Source organism: Perca fluviatilis, chromosome 6, assembly GCF_010015445.1.
Source record: "Perca fluviatilis chromosome 6, GENO_Pfluv_1.0, whole genome shotgun sequence".
NCBI classification, from domain to species: domain Eukaryota; kingdom Metazoa; phylum Chordata; class Actinopteri; order Perciformes; family Percidae; genus Perca; species Perca fluviatilis.
In genome coordinates, this window is record NC_053117.1 from 34980102 (window position 1) to 34996020 (window position 15919).

Genomic DNA, 15919 nt, shown 5'->3' on the forward strand with positions numbered 1-15919 from the left:
CAAATTGCATAGGCATCCTACATTTTTATGGACTGCCATAAAATGATTCATTTATTTATTTTACAAGATCCTGATCTCGTAATTTTGAGAAACGTTTCGTAATTATGAGATGAATGCATTTTCACAACAACAGAAAACTGCTTTTGTGTGAAGCTTTCAGGCCAGCTGATGCCATGGAAGCAAATAGGCCTACGTCATGTGTTGTTTGTGTCCTAAAGATGAGACATAGTTTTTAATCCACAATGAGCTTGTGCTCAAACTTTAATGTACGAACTAACATCATCACCAAAACCTAGCTTATAGCTACTCTTTTTCGTTCTCTCTCAATACCAACATACATCATGGTCATCTAGACACCTTCTGCTGGTCACACTAGGTATTACAATTTATTCATTGCATATCAACACATGTTTCATCTGTTTAGTTTAATCCGTTTTTATTTTGGTTTGGGTTTGAGATATTGGGAGATGCTAATGTCTAAGTTCTATAGATGGGATTGTTTTCAGTTTGTCGACTTGCACAGGCACCTCAGGACTTTGGCGGAAAGCCCATTCTGATCTGTTGGACATTATTTGTAGTTTTTCTGCAGGATCAGTTCAACAGATATATCCATTAACTAATACTATCTATAAAGTTACATTAAAAGTATCACGCTAACTTAACCCAGCTGAATTTAATGTTACCTCTCGGTGGTACAGTTGATCACTGAGCTGCGGCCCACCGACAACTATGCCGCCTTCTAGGTGTTTAAAATTATCTCATAATTACAAGATCTTTTGTCAAAATTACGAGATCAGGATAGATAAGGTGTCTAATTTTTTTTTTCTATGGTGAATGCAATACACTGCCGTACTGTGGGACTCCGTTTTCAATGTTTGCTAAAAGAAAAATGATGATATTTATTATTTCTTCTAAATCAAACTCACTGGCCTCGGCTCATTTTTCTGTGAAGAACATAGAAAATGACTTATTTTCAATGACTGCACACGGTACACCCTACATATAACTACTACATATGAGGTGTTCGGTCTACTGGACCCGAGTGTAATAATTGTGTAATAATTGTAGGTGCTATGAAATGTAACTGTGTCCTCCTCCTAACTGGGCCTGCTGTGTGTGTGTGTGTGTGTGTGTGTGTGTGTGTGTGTGTGTGTGTGTGTGTGTGTGTGTGTGTGTGTGTGTGTGTGTGTGTGTGTGTCAATGTGTCTGTATGTGCATATATGTAGGGAAGAACAAATATGGACTAGGGAAGGTTGCTACTAAAGATGAGGTCTTCTATCTGCCTTGGGATGGTGATGAATATTGGTACCACTACTACCAGGTCCTGACCATTAATGAGGATATAATCAGCCAGCAGATTTACAATGTCAGGTACAACACTGATGAGTCTCAAATATTCCACTATCCTCCAGAGGTCATGCAGAAAACTGCCATCAGCAACTATGAATGTCGTTCAGTGGTGGAAACATATTCCCTCTCAAAGACATATGAGGTAGAGCACACGTGGGACATTACCTTTTCTGTTACAGTTGGTGTTACATTGACCTTCTCTGCCAGCATCCCCCTAATCACTACCGACGGTATTCAGTTCAGCACTGAGGTTTCCTTTGAGTACTCAAAGGGAGCCCCGCCCAAACCCCTCCTGCATGGTTACAACTGCATCCCTTCACTATGGTCATTATGTGAACACAGCAATTCACAACTTGCCAATTTGCTCAACCTCCCCAGTCCTCCCAACAAATCTGAAAACGTCATCTGAAAATAGCCCTGGTCAACACTTTCGATCGCTAAGTAATATAACTCTCATCCTGAATAAATTCATCACTGACAACAAACTGGACTTCCCTTTGCATCACTGAAACCTGGCACAAACCCATGGACTACTTCTCATTCAACCAGATCACCCCGAGGGTGGGGGAGGGCCCTTGAGTCTTGTTTCCCAGGGCAGATGAAATTGTTAATCCGGCCCTGCTCAGACCATCTTGCAATCATCACAGACATCAACTACCCCATTCCTATTCCAAAAGCAAAGTGTAAAATCTCATTCAGGAACCCTCAAATCCATAAATTCATCCTCTCTCTCAGCTTCTCTTTCCAATTGAATATCTGCCTCCCCCAGTCAGTGTCCGATAATCCAACCCACCTTGTGGACTACTACAACAACACTACGTCCTCCTGTCTCAATCTACTGGGTCCCATCATTACAACAACTTCACACACTCAGCCCTCTGGTATACACTCCTGAACTTCACCAAATTATGTCCTGCAAACGTCAGCTGGAAAGACTCTTCAATAAAACAGGTTTAACAGTTCACCTCCATGCATATACCAACTACCTTCACCAATACAAAAACGCCCTAAACACTGCCCAGTCCTACTACCACTCACAGCTCATACACTCTGGGCCAACAACCCCAAGACTTTCTTCTCTACAATAAACTAACATTTTAACCCTCCTGACAACATTTCTACAACCTTCACAGTGGACAAATGCAACTCTTTTTTCTAATTTTTTCAATCCAAAATGAACACCATCTACAACAACTTCACCACCTCCCCTGCTACTACAACCACCACCACACCTGCCTCCCCCTCCACCCTCTCAGTCACCCTCTCATTTCTCTCTGCTGTCCCCTGTGGGACTTTCACATTTCACCACAGGTATGAATAGCTCCACCTGCAGCCTTGATCCCATCCCATCAGCTTTCATTAAGACCTGTCTATCATCCATCACCCGGCCATCATCACCACAATCATCAATTCCTCTCTCTGTTCCGGATCAGTTCCCACAACACTCAAGCTTGGTAGCCAGATGGGTCTGACCCATGAGTTTGCTGTGGGGCAGGGGAGCTGCCCCCTAGTGGCTGAAACAGATAATTGCATTGTTTAAAAATGAGGGAAATATAAATTACGTCTGGCATAGAGCTTAGATCGGGCCCAAAAAATCAAGCCCGACCCAGCCCGGAGCCCGTGCAGCACAGCACCTGTGTAACTTGTACACAGGCTCTTCTTTGCATTCGTATGACTCCATAGCTCGGCTGTGATACAGCAGATGTTGAGCTGGTCCAACGGTGACCCTGTGGCTAAGAGCTGAAATGTTGGATGGAGCAGTGAGGACTTCCAGAAGCAGAAGAAATGTAAAAAAAGAGCAGACCAAGAGAATAGCTGCATAACAGATTGTGAAGATCAATATAATAATGGGGGTGCTTCAGTATTTTAGATGGCCCTTGCCTCGTGATCACATCACTCCTGTCCTTCAGAACCTCCACTGGCTCCCTGTTTCCCAACGCATCCAGTTTAAAGTCCTCCTCCTCACCCACAAAGCCCTCCATGACCAGAGTCCTTCCTACCTCACAGACCTGCTCCACCACCACAACTCCCCCCATAACCTCCACTCCTCTGACGCAAACCTCCTCTCCCCACCACTCAGGACCGAGCACCGTACCTGGGGTGACAGAGCTTTCACCATTGCAGCCCCCTCCCTCTGGAACTCCCTACCCATACACATCCGTGACTGTACTGACCATGGACACATTCAAAACACTCATCAAAAACTTTCTCTACAGATTAGCTTTCCACATACAATAGTCTTACATTTCTCACCTGATAGTTACTGGTTCTATTGTTTTTAATTGCTTTTAATATGCTTGTTTATGTGTTGGTTTTATTGCTTATCTGTTTTTAATGTGATGTATGTGCTGGTTTTACTGTGAAGTGTCTTTGAGTACCATGAAAAGTGCTATATAAATAATATGTATTATTATTATACATGCAATGTAGAAATCACAAAAACGGTAGACAGTAAAGAACAAAACAAAAACATAAACAATAGAGAATAACATTTAACAAGTAGCTAGATGAATAAAACGTTTAAACTACCTTAGTTTAAATAATGTTTTTGAACCTGTTGGTCCTGCAAGTACCCAGACGGTATCCACGGCTGGACAGAAGCAACTTTATTTCATTAAAAAGAGGATGGCTCGGTTCACACAGGACTGACTGGGCCTTCTTAAGCTCCCTCGCCTGATACAGTGCAGTCAGGTCATTCAGGGTAAGACCTGCAATTTTGCTGCATGCCTTTACAACGCCCTGTAGTCTATTCCTTAGTACCAACTAATTGCTAGACTCACTTCCATATAAGCCTGATTACTGTGCTCCAGTACCATACAATACATAACACCATCTATAACACATGTCAAATGGTAATAGCTGAGTCAGTGTTTGCTGTGTGACTGGGTTCAGTGCTTATCTTATCCAAGTGCAGCTCCTCTTCACATCTGTTTCACATGTGTTTGTTAAAACAAAACACATTTTTTTGATATATGACCTGTACAGTGTAGGTAAGAATAAGAAAAAAACATTTTTTAAGAAATAGACAACTCAGAGGAGGTTCAAGCTCAAATAAAATCTAGAAAGGCTATTTGATAAAAGTAAGTTTTAAGAAGAGACTTAATGTCCATGAACCATTGTTATTTGTACCAAATTTAATGGCAATCCATCAAATAGTTGTTGAGATATTTCAGGCTTCTAGGTGGGAATATTTGTTGTTTTATAAATGTGGAGGTTAACAAGATAAAATCAATGAAAGGTAAATCTGATGAAGTCTATTTGAACTTTTCTACTATAGTGGAATTTCAAACAACCGTATATTGTTTATGTTCATGCTGATCTCATGACCATTATACAAAATTGCAGGATAATATTAAGAATTATTAACTTAGTAAGGAAAAACAGACTCATAAGTAACTTATGATTTTGCTTTTTCCTCCAAACCATCATACTGTATCAGTGACCTTTAACCAGTAACTCATAACAGTGTTTGTCAAATGTCATCTGAGAAAACTTGAGGAAATGCTACTTTCAAATCTTGCTAGCTTTCCAACATTACCACCCCTGCCAAGTTGTTTGATACAAAATAAAATCACTAGCGTTTTTAAAGTCCACTCAAATTAGCTTGGATATGAAAGAGAGAGGGGGAAGACATGCAGGAAATTGCTGCAGGTTGGACTCGAACCCTAGGCCTCTGGGTCGAGGAAAAAAAATGTCTTCATAAAAACACACACTCTACCAACTACCCAGGTACCCCCACTGTCTCACACTTTACTGAATGCACCGAGATGTTAAACTCTTAAAAATGCTAAAAAATAACAAGATATTTTATCTCCTAAATGGTGTTATCTCTGAATATTTCATTAACAAAACTGAAGTACTAAATCAAGTGCTGGCTCATTTATCTGTAGGTGTGTTATACCATACCACCACCTGTCTGTAACCTGCATACTGATTGAATTTTTGAGTGATGATGACACAGATTTGATTTGCATGAAAGTTTATTTTATTTGAAACAATGAATTATTAAATACATTTTTCATTTCAAAGAGGCTAGTATAAATACTGCAGCACTGACATTGTTTTACTTTATCTTAAATCCTGTTCATTGTGGTGGAAGATGTCTGTCAACAGACTGGGCAATAAAGACGTTTCAAACAGAGAGAGTTGTTCTGTGAGAGTTTGTTCAAATTTATTATTGCTTGCAAGCAAGGAGATCGAGTTACACAGCACATGTATCATAGAGTGCAGTGGAAGAAACCTCGAAGTAGCACTCAAAGACAAGAGTATATATATTTTTGCAGAGGAACAGCAGCATGTTGCAACAGGATGAAATCAGGAAATATCTTGCTGTAGCAGGATAAAGAACAATAAGAAATCAGAACACATCTGGGTGCACATGTCTGGGGATTGCTTCTCTCATGCAATAATTTTTCATCAATGTCCGCAACTTAACCTTTCTATCTAGACTGAAAATTCCCTTTTACTCAACTCAACATGACCTTTCTGTCCGAACTAAAACATCCCATTACATTGTCCAGTTTTTTGTTGTTGTTTTTTTTACCTGCAATTGTCATTCATGTTTCCTGATGGTGACACACTTGTGTTCTCTGGAGCATAATGGAACATTTTAGACAAAGACACATAAGGAAGAATCAGAGAATCTTCCTTATGTTTCTTGCTTGGCCAGTAAATGTTCCTCCAGTCTCCCTGCTTTTAGAATTGATCTTAAAGATACAGTACTTTCAAGGCTCTGCATTGTCAGGGTCACAGTTCCTGGTGAAATAGTGTCAAATCGTGAGAAAGTGAAGCAGATTTCAGCTGAAAAGCAACCATTTCTCTGCAGGCACAATTTGGTTGTGTGTCCTTCAGTAAGGGCTTGTAAAGTCAGACACATGCATTTATGTTAGTTAATTAGTTAATTCCCCAAAACACTCACCACTTTGCTGTTTTACTGTAAAACACCTTGTAACTTTGTTTAAAAATGTGCTATATTACCACTTATAATTATTGTTATTAAGATCAAATGTAAACCAACGTTCCATTAGTAACCCTCAAACATATTTTTTATATTCGTTTTCATGTCTTAAGATGTCACAAAAAACAAGATGCAAAAATTAATTATTATTATCATTATTATTATTATTATTATTGCAAGATGTACAATAAATCATTTTGCCACAACATTTTCTTATTGATTTAGGATCAGCTTTTTATCCAAATTGCATAGGCATCCTACATATTTTATGGACTGCAATACTATTATTTATGTCGTTAAGTTCATTAATGTTTTTGCTAAAATCTTCACTTGCCCATTATGATGTAATGAGCTTCATAGTAAGTGTAACTAGCAGTAGTTTTTATAAGACAAGCCTATACTTGCCCTTTTTAAGTACCAGGTAATCTAATTTTTCAGTTTAAAACAATATTCCTGATTTATGATCACTTTCCGTTGAGTCATCACGCCACTGTTACTTGTTATTGTTCAGTGTCAGAGCCAAGACATTGGGAAATTATGTTGGCTTACAGTGTTTTTTTTCAATCAGCAATGAAAACATTTGAAAATCTCTCTTATGTCTCTTTAAAGACATAAATGAAAAATAAATTTATTTTCTACATTCTAATCCAGTAACAGTTTTTAGTGGTAAATGTGCTCTTTGTGCTTCTACAGACAGTGTTTTCTTGTTGAGCTTTAGCAGGGGAATAGTAACACGAAAGAAGAGAATTTCTACTTTGAAAGATATCCACTTTATTTGTCATTTACTCAGATTGATATAGTGTCATATTAACTTCAGCTTAAATTTAGAAGTTATTTTGTTCACAGAACGAGGACTGCGGATTCTGTCCCCTTAAATTGGCTTAGGAATCAATCTTTTATCAGCCACTATGGACAGTGAAAACAATTACAGCAACAACCTTTATACATATGCACTTGCGACAAGATGATTGTATCAAGCATAGGCGCCGATACCGTGGGTGGTCGAGCGGAGCACCCACGTGGGCCGACTGCCAGTAGGCTACATTCATTTAAAATTAAACAATGCAGTTGGTGCTAAGTGGAGCGTCTGTCACAGTGTGATTGGTTATGTCACTGCTCCATAACCTATCCACCAATCACAGCGTCTCTCGGATAAACGCCTCTTTAGTGATTCTTAATTTCCCACGAAGCTGATCGTTGTTACGCGTATGTATCTATGGTTACGTGTCAGTTAAACTTTTCATCTCCAATCCTATCTGTATTTGTTAGAAGTGGCGCTGTCTTGAGTTGAAAGATAGCCTACTTTACGGCTTTATTATGGAGTTAATAGGCGTGTGTGTTCGTGTCGGCCGCTGTCTGTTTCCTAAGTTTCTGAAATGCAAACTTTTTTTTTTAATAACGTTTTTTTTTTTTAAAGGGCGTGTGCCCGTGAGCTCCGACGGAGGAAAACATAAATCGGCGCCTATGGTATCAAGATAGACTTGAAAAATATAAATGTTAGGCCTGCTGCACCTAGGTAGCTTCTCTGTCTCTCCCTCCCTCCTCTGTCCTAATTGAAGGAGTGGAGTCTGGTGTGTAGGGTTCAGGGTTCCAGCTGCCTCCCATGTTAACAGGTTAGAGCTTGCACACTGCCTGCGTGACACGCACGTCTAAGGCGCGGCTCGAGCTAAAAGTCATAATAATTTTAATAAGATGTCACCCAAACTTGTCTCCATCTTGTCAGCTGTCTGTGGGAAAATATTAGATGCAAGGTGTAAAATAAATCATTTTACCACAAAATTTTTCTTTTTAAGTCACAGATCAAGATCAGCTTCTCAACAGAAATTCATTGGCATACATATTTTATGGATTAACCAATTTAAATGATCCATTTATTCAAGTTAATGTATGTGTGTGTGTCTGAAATCTTCACTTGCCCATTATGATGTAATGAGCTTCATAGTTAGTGTAACGGTAGTGTTGCAGGTCTGATGGTGCTCACTGAAACTTCACAAAAAAAAGATTGAACAGTCTTCTGTCATGCTTTTGAAACCCTCTATACTACCACAAACAAAGGTTAAAAAGGCAATAAACACATACACACAAAAAAAAATAATTAAACACATACACATAAAAATGTGACAAAAATGTCAAAAATAATAATAAGAGCATTAATTATCTACTTTGGCATAATTGTGTCAATGTCTGCAGTAATACCTACAAATATAATAACAATCCTACCCTTATTTAAAATGTTACTCAAGAAATACTTTTGTCCTTACTTTTGGATTTCCCTAATGTCTTTCCTGGGTAACAGACCTTAAAATCCATAAATTACCCACAATGCAATTGCATAGTCACAAAATATGATATTGCATCATAAAGAAGATTTTGGATGACCCCAAAACATCTGGAGAGTTTAGTAATTCTCTCTTTAAAAGTTTTTATTTTGCTTTTTCGGTCACTAGTGCACTATATCCAAAAATCATGTGTCTTTCTGGATAACGCTAATAAAACATATTTGATGTTTTGATATTTAAAAAATGCCTATTTCATGTGAAATATGGCATTAATGTTTTAAAGGCTAAGATATATTTTAGCTGAGTATGCAATGTTTGACAGAGTTTTGGGTGGGAAAATCATGTTTTTGTCCTTCCTGGGTAACAGTTTGTCTTTCCTGGATAACGATCTAATCTTCTGTTACCCAGGACATGTCCTCTGTTATCCAGATTTTACTACAAATAATTTTGAGGTGCTTGTACTTTACTTGCAGTCTTTTCATGCCATTTTCTACTACTACTCCGCTACATTTCAGAGAGAAATATTGTACTTTTTACTCCACTACATTAATCTGAAAGCTTTAGTTACTTTACACACTTACGATTTTTGCTCACAAAACACATGTAGGCCATAGTTTATAAAATATGTATACAATAAATGTTATTACAAATTAAACTACCCAACAATATAACGGCCTACAAGTACAGCTAAAATGATTAGACGATTAAACACAACTGTTTTAATCGTTTCCAGTTCTAAAATGTTGAGGATTATACTTTACTTTTACTTACTTTTTTGTCGCTTTGTGCTTTTGTTGTTTCCAGGTTCTAAAATGGATTCTTTTGCATTGAGTAGTAACATTTATAATTTTACTACATTAAGTACATTTTCCTGATGATACATACTTTAACTTAAGTAACATTTTCAAAGCAGGACTTTTACTTGTAACAGAGTATTTTTTACAGTGTGGTATTAGTACTTTTACTTAAGTAAAGCATCTGAATACTTCTTCCACCACTGGCTGCACTTCCAGTGTCCATTCTTCACCAGGTACAACTTTAGGAAAATAACACAAAACCTAACTTAAAATATCCCTTTGAATGGTTTACAGTGTCGGTGCTGCAGGTCTGCATTTGTTTGTTTTTTAATTTAAAAGATCACTTCAACCAAGTCATAAACTAAATGTTTGCCATGCACACTATCATTCTTTTGCAAGTCTGGCTTCCACAGAACTGATCAAAAACTTCATGGGAATGATGTCTGGCTTCCACAGAGCTGATCAAAAACTTCATGGGAATGATGTCTGGCTTCCACAGAGCTGATCAAAACACTTCATGGGAATGATGTCTGGCTTCCACAGAGCTGATCAGAAAACTTCATGGGAATGAAGTCTGGCTTCCACAGAGCTGATCAAAACACTTCATGGGAATGAAGTCTGGCTTCCACAGAGCTGATCAAAACACTTCATGGGAATGAAGTCTGGCTTCCACAGAGCTGATCAAAACACTTCATATAGGAATGAGGTATCCAGGTAACCTGATTTTCCAGTTAAAAACTTCCTGATGTTTAATCTCCTTCCGTTTAGTCATCTACTCCCACGCCACTTTTACCGTTTATTGCTTAGTGTCAGAGCCAAGACAATGTGAAAGTATGTAGGATTACAGTGTTTGTGTAATCAGCCTTGAAAAAACATTGTAAAACTCCACCTATCCGTTAAAGACACAGTGATTTCCTATGTGCTAAGCCTGTGCCCCTTTTTGTTGACGCACACACACCACAGCCGGCAGAGGCCGGGGAGAGAGAGATACCCGTTTCTCTTCGGAGACTTGTTTAAATTATGACAAATATGCTATATACATTAGATTTAGTATTTAGTTCATACTTTTTTGTGGTATTTGTTTTCTGATTTTAACGCTATAAAGACTTTTGCCGTGCTTGCATCAGTTCCTATGGCCACTTGGCCAGTGTGAATGCAAATGGAAACTAGAACTGCAAGCAGTTATGACGGGGCCCAAGCCTCCGATGCCAGTCGCCACCGAGCGCCGGGGAGCAGTGCCAGTCGCCCCGATGACCCGGGGAGCCGCCAATGCAGGACCTGAAGCATTACGTGGGGGCAAACATTGGTGAATATCGGAAGTTTGATGCACAAGGTCTGCAGTACTCTGCCATTGCAAATGTAGTGGTTAACAGTTCATCTCCATGCCTACTACCTTTAACAATTCTCTACAATAAACAAACTTCTTAACCCCCTGACCACAGGGGACAGCGAAGAGAAATGAGAGAGTGACTGAGAGGGGGGGGGGGGAAGGGCAGGTGTGATGGTTGAAAGAGCAGGCGAGGTGGTCAGGTTGTTGTAAATGGTGTCAAAGGCACACATTTATTCTTTGATCGTGGGTGCTCACAGGCGAGCCCAGGGGTTGAACTTTGTGTCTTATTGATTTCTTCTACCCCAATATTTAATGGTCAAAGTCAAAGCCCAGATTAAGTGAGAGTATGTTTGTTTTTGATTAAGCAATAAGGCAGCTATATATGCCTGGATACATTGGACAGGTTCATAAATCTGAGGTGATTAATTCTCATAAATTTCAACCACTTATGTTGACTAATTAGAAAGTTGTTCAGTAGTTAATCTTTTGTTGCAGGTTAAAAGTAGAAAGTCAATGTATGCGAGGAAATGTACTACCACTAACCTAATTAAAAATGTAACATCTTAAAACTCAATAGTGTCCATCTCTTGCATGATCAATCAATCTGTGTTTTATCTGCAGGTGAAGCTGCCAGTGTTGCTGCTTTTGGCCCTGCCTGTTCTGTACACTGAAGGTAAACTAAAACTTTCCATGCTGCTGTTACTTTTGCAAGTGTCACATTAAATGAGATGAGAGAAGATATTGCTTTTATTCAAAATGTAAAGAATTTTTTTTTCTGTTTTTGTGTTTTGGCTAAAGAATCCTAGAAGCATACAAGAGGTGGCATGGTTAATTGGGATATATGAACGTTTTTAGGAGTTATTATCCCATAAAAGAACAAAATTAAGTATGCTTCCGCAATTCTAAACTTTTAAGATTTTGCACATGCTTTTTGTGATCTTTATTCAAGTCTTCCTAGATGTAAACAAGTATGTACAGATATCCCAAGCAATACAAGGGCATATTATACTAATTTAAAAATGTTTCATATGATTTCAAAGTATGTTCAGTGGTTTTGTGCTGTGTTTTAGATTAAGCTCTCAGTGTTGTTGCTGCCGGCCCTGCTGACTGTATCTTCAGCTGGTCTGCAAGACTCCAGCCTGAAATGGCAGACCTCGTATGGCTCTCCCCCGTCTGGTGCCATTTCAATTTACAATGGAAATTCCGCTCGCTACGACTATGTCTGCCAATACAGGTGCTCATCTGGCTTCTACAACCCCGACATGGGTCATTACTGCCATTACCCCTTGTCAGGGAAAGAGCATATTGCCAGCTCATTTGAGTTCCTGGTAAACAAAGACAACGTTGATGTTTTAGAATGGAAGGATGGTATGGGCTCCTGGGGTTCAGTGCCCCCGCAATGCAGTCTACACATGCTACCCCAAGAGACACATATGTTGGGATGAACGAGTATGGTCTTGGGAAGGTGCATGTTAACCGAAAACACGTCGGCTTCTTTCCCTGGAACGGTGATGAGTATTGGTACAAGAGCTACCAGGTCCTGACCCTCAACAAAGAAATAAACAGCAAGCGCATTTCCAATGTCAATTACAACACTAATGTTACAGTCTTCCAGCATCCTCCAGAGACCATGACCAAGTCCATCATAGCCAACAATGAGTGCAGCCCAGTTGTGAAAAGAGTTGAGCTCTCAATAACCTACACGGAGGAGGAAAAGGTGGGACACCAGCACTGCCATCACGAGTGGGGTCAGTAGTAGCATCACCGCCCAAATCCCATTCATCGGCTCTGCAGATATTGCGGCTCAGTGTTGAAACAACAAAGCAATTCTCCAGTGGAACCACTGTGGTGGAGTCGAAAATCTACTCAGTCTCTGTGGAGCAAACTGTCCCACCAAACCACTCCTGCAGTGTCAGTATGGTGGGATATAAGTATGAGGCAGACATCCCTTACACAGCTCGCCTCAGCCGCATCTACAGCAATGGGCAGACGACGTGGACGGTTACATCACTGGGACCTACAAGGACATCAACATTGGAAAAATCTACTCTGTTGTTAATCGCTGTGAACCTGTACCTAATTCCAAGCCTTGTCCCTGAAAGAAAAATATCATCTTAAGATATCTGACATAATCAATGTTAAATATTGGTGAAAATGATAAATGTATGAAAACAAATGTTTTTGGTAATCTAACTGTATCAGAAATGAGTTAGTTAGGGAGCTGTGGAAAATTCAAAAAGTCCAAAGACATTTGCCGCTGCTCATTAGCCCTAGAGTTCTGAGCGCAAGTTTAAAGGTATTGTGTAGGATTTTCTTTTTCCGGGTGGATCATCAAAATAATTGGTCCTCCTAGTTGTCAATCAGTCTGGTGATATGTATACGTAAGGCCGTCGTACGTGCTCGTCGCTAGGTAGTTTTCGCTTTCTGCGCATGAGCACTTTCAGGTGTATATGTGTGGTGAGCTACGGTTTCAGCCGTTCATGGAAGCTCGCCGTTCTCACCGTGTTTCCAGCCCTGGCACAAGTCACGCACCGCGCACACACGGTAAACATCTCAATTTGTGAAAAAGTGCAAATCTTCTTTCTGAAAGTAGGCTTGTATGAGCCATGCCGACAGCAGCTTGTAAACAGTGCACTCTCGTGCACACGTTTAATAGGCGTTCCCTCGGGGAGCAAGCAGAGGGTTGCGCATGTGCATTTTTTCAAAAGTACAGAGGGCGGTTCTTTTCTAAAATTCGGGAAAATCCTCCACAATACCTTTAATTGAAGGTGACTCTGATGAGCCTATCAACATTTTTATCAACTCAGATCTTCTCTTATCTTGATTTGGGCAGCTGAACAGTCAGAGGACACTATTTATATTTTAGTGAGCAAATCAACATTGAACTATTAAAGTGGAAACTATGCACAAAGTAGACCGGAGACATATCAACAACAAACAAGCAGCATATATCCCATACATGCTGCAAAGGAAACCCACGCACAAACCAGTTTCTGTTTACCTTTTCCGATCTGTGAGCTCTTCTTCATGATGTCTTGCAGACCAGCTGAGGATATAGCCAGCAGGGCCGGCAGCAACAACACTGAGAGCTTCATCTAAAACACAGCGCAAACCACCGAACATACTTTGAAATCATTTGAAACATATTTAAATTAGTATAATATGCCCTTGTATTGCTTGGGATATCTGTACATACTTGTTTACATATAGGAAGACTTGAATAAAGATTACAAATAGCATGTGCAAAATCTTAAAAGTTTTAAATTGCGGAAGCATACTTAATTTTGTTCTTTTATAGGATAATAACTCCTAAACACTTTCACATTTCCCAATTAACCATGCCACCTCTTGTATGATTCTAGGATTCTTTAGCCAAAACACAAATGTCCACAGCACAGTACAGTAAAAGAATATACCTTACCATTTCAGTGACAGTCAAACATCACTTTGTCCATCTCCTGTCACCTCCAGGCTTATATACTATAGCTGCTTTATTGCTAAATCATAAAGCACATAGTTTCACTTCCACTTGGCTCTGAACTTGACTAAGTTAATCATTGTAAGATTTATTGTCTCTATCAGATCCAATAAATAACTCTTTATTTCCAACTTTTTCTCCATGACGGACAGTTAACACATGTCCTTTTCTTTCAGCTTTTCTAGCAATAGGATCTCTCCAAAACCTGCAGGAAACACAACAAGTTACACCTTGTTAGATCACAGACTAAAGATGGAGAGTAGTTCTATTTCATCCCCGTTAACGGTGAAGGCAGCATCTGCCCCCACTCCGGTATTAAGTTGTTTTTCCTTTGCTGGATATAACCTTCGTTGTTGTGTTCTCACCGGAGCCAACTATTTTTCCACCAGTTTAGCAACCATTAATGTGTCCGGTCTATTCGAGCAGCTGATCTGCTGCCGCGAAATGTGACTTCATGGGAGCGGCCGTAACTATTTATACTGCCAAGGGGTAAGCTTTGCTTCAGAACTCAAACCTCCTATGGCGCCATTTTGACGCTACAAAGAGATCACCTCCCGTTAGCATTCCACTGACTAGCGTACATTTTGGCGCCACTTTGACAGCCAATAACTTTACATCTGAAGCGTTTAAGAAACAGAAACATTTTACTACCTTTATTTTTTATAATGTTTTTGTGTGTTTGTTTTTTGGTTACGATATCTCATTAGATGCTTCATATATGAAGACATGTATATATCATCAGTAAACATTGATTTTTGTGTGTGTGTGTGTGTGTGTGTGTATGTGTGGAGAGTGTGTGTGTGTGTGTGTGTGTGGAGGAGTGTGTGTGTGTGTGTGTGTGTGTGTGTGTGTGTGTGTGTGTGTGTGTGAGTGTGTCTGTAAAGAAGTTCTGAGGAATATCAACCAGATAATGTTTTATTTGTTCCTGTTTCAAAGGAAGTGATAAGACTGAGTGTGCCAACAAATTACTCCTGGCTGTGCATGTGTGTGTGTGTGTGTGTGCGTGCGTGCATGTGTGGGTGTGGGTGTGTGTGTGTGTGCGTATGTGTCTGAGTGTGTGTGTGTGTGTGTGTGGGTGTATATGCGTATGTGTGTGTGTGGGTTGTGATTACACCTGTACTGTAACTCCACCCAAAACGTCATGTATTAGAGCCACCTTCCAGTCTGCATTCAGAGGCAGTTACACAGTATAAATACATCTGATAACCAGCTGCAAATGAACACTTGAGACACGTGAAGGCAGACAGGTGACTTCTCTGTTAGCTTCAACCCAACTTAAGACAATGACTAACCGTATGTGTGGAGGATGGAGTGAGACAATGGATTCAGATGAGGAAATTCAGAAGACTTGTGATCAGGTGAGTTTCAACCTGCCTTCATTTTTACACACCTCCCCCACACACACACACACAAGTCTCTATTTTGCATTTCAGTCTGGATTTACATCATATTTTGTTTCATGCATACACAGGTGAAGCCCCAAGTGGAAAAAAAGACAGGACAGGATTATGTGATATACACAGCACTTAAATACAGGTCTCAGGTTGTGAACGGAGTCAACTATGTCGTCAAGGTAAATAATATTGTAATATTTGAAGAGAGAAATGTGTCTTTGTATAATATGTAAGGGATAATGTAGAGCAGGATGCCGGGGTTGTATTCGCTATAACAACCTCTTCGCTCTACATTATCCTGCTTATACCAAATAAATCAATAATTTGACACAAA

At 39.6% G+C, this 15919-nt stretch overlaps 1 pseudogene; it reads left to right on the plus strand.

Annotated features, from left to right (window-relative positions):
* The first annotated feature begins 1210 nt into the window (after window positions 1-1210).
* On the plus strand, window positions 1211-12812 carry LOC120561077 (annotated as a pseudogene).
* Window positions 12813-15919: the final 3107 nt, after the last annotated feature.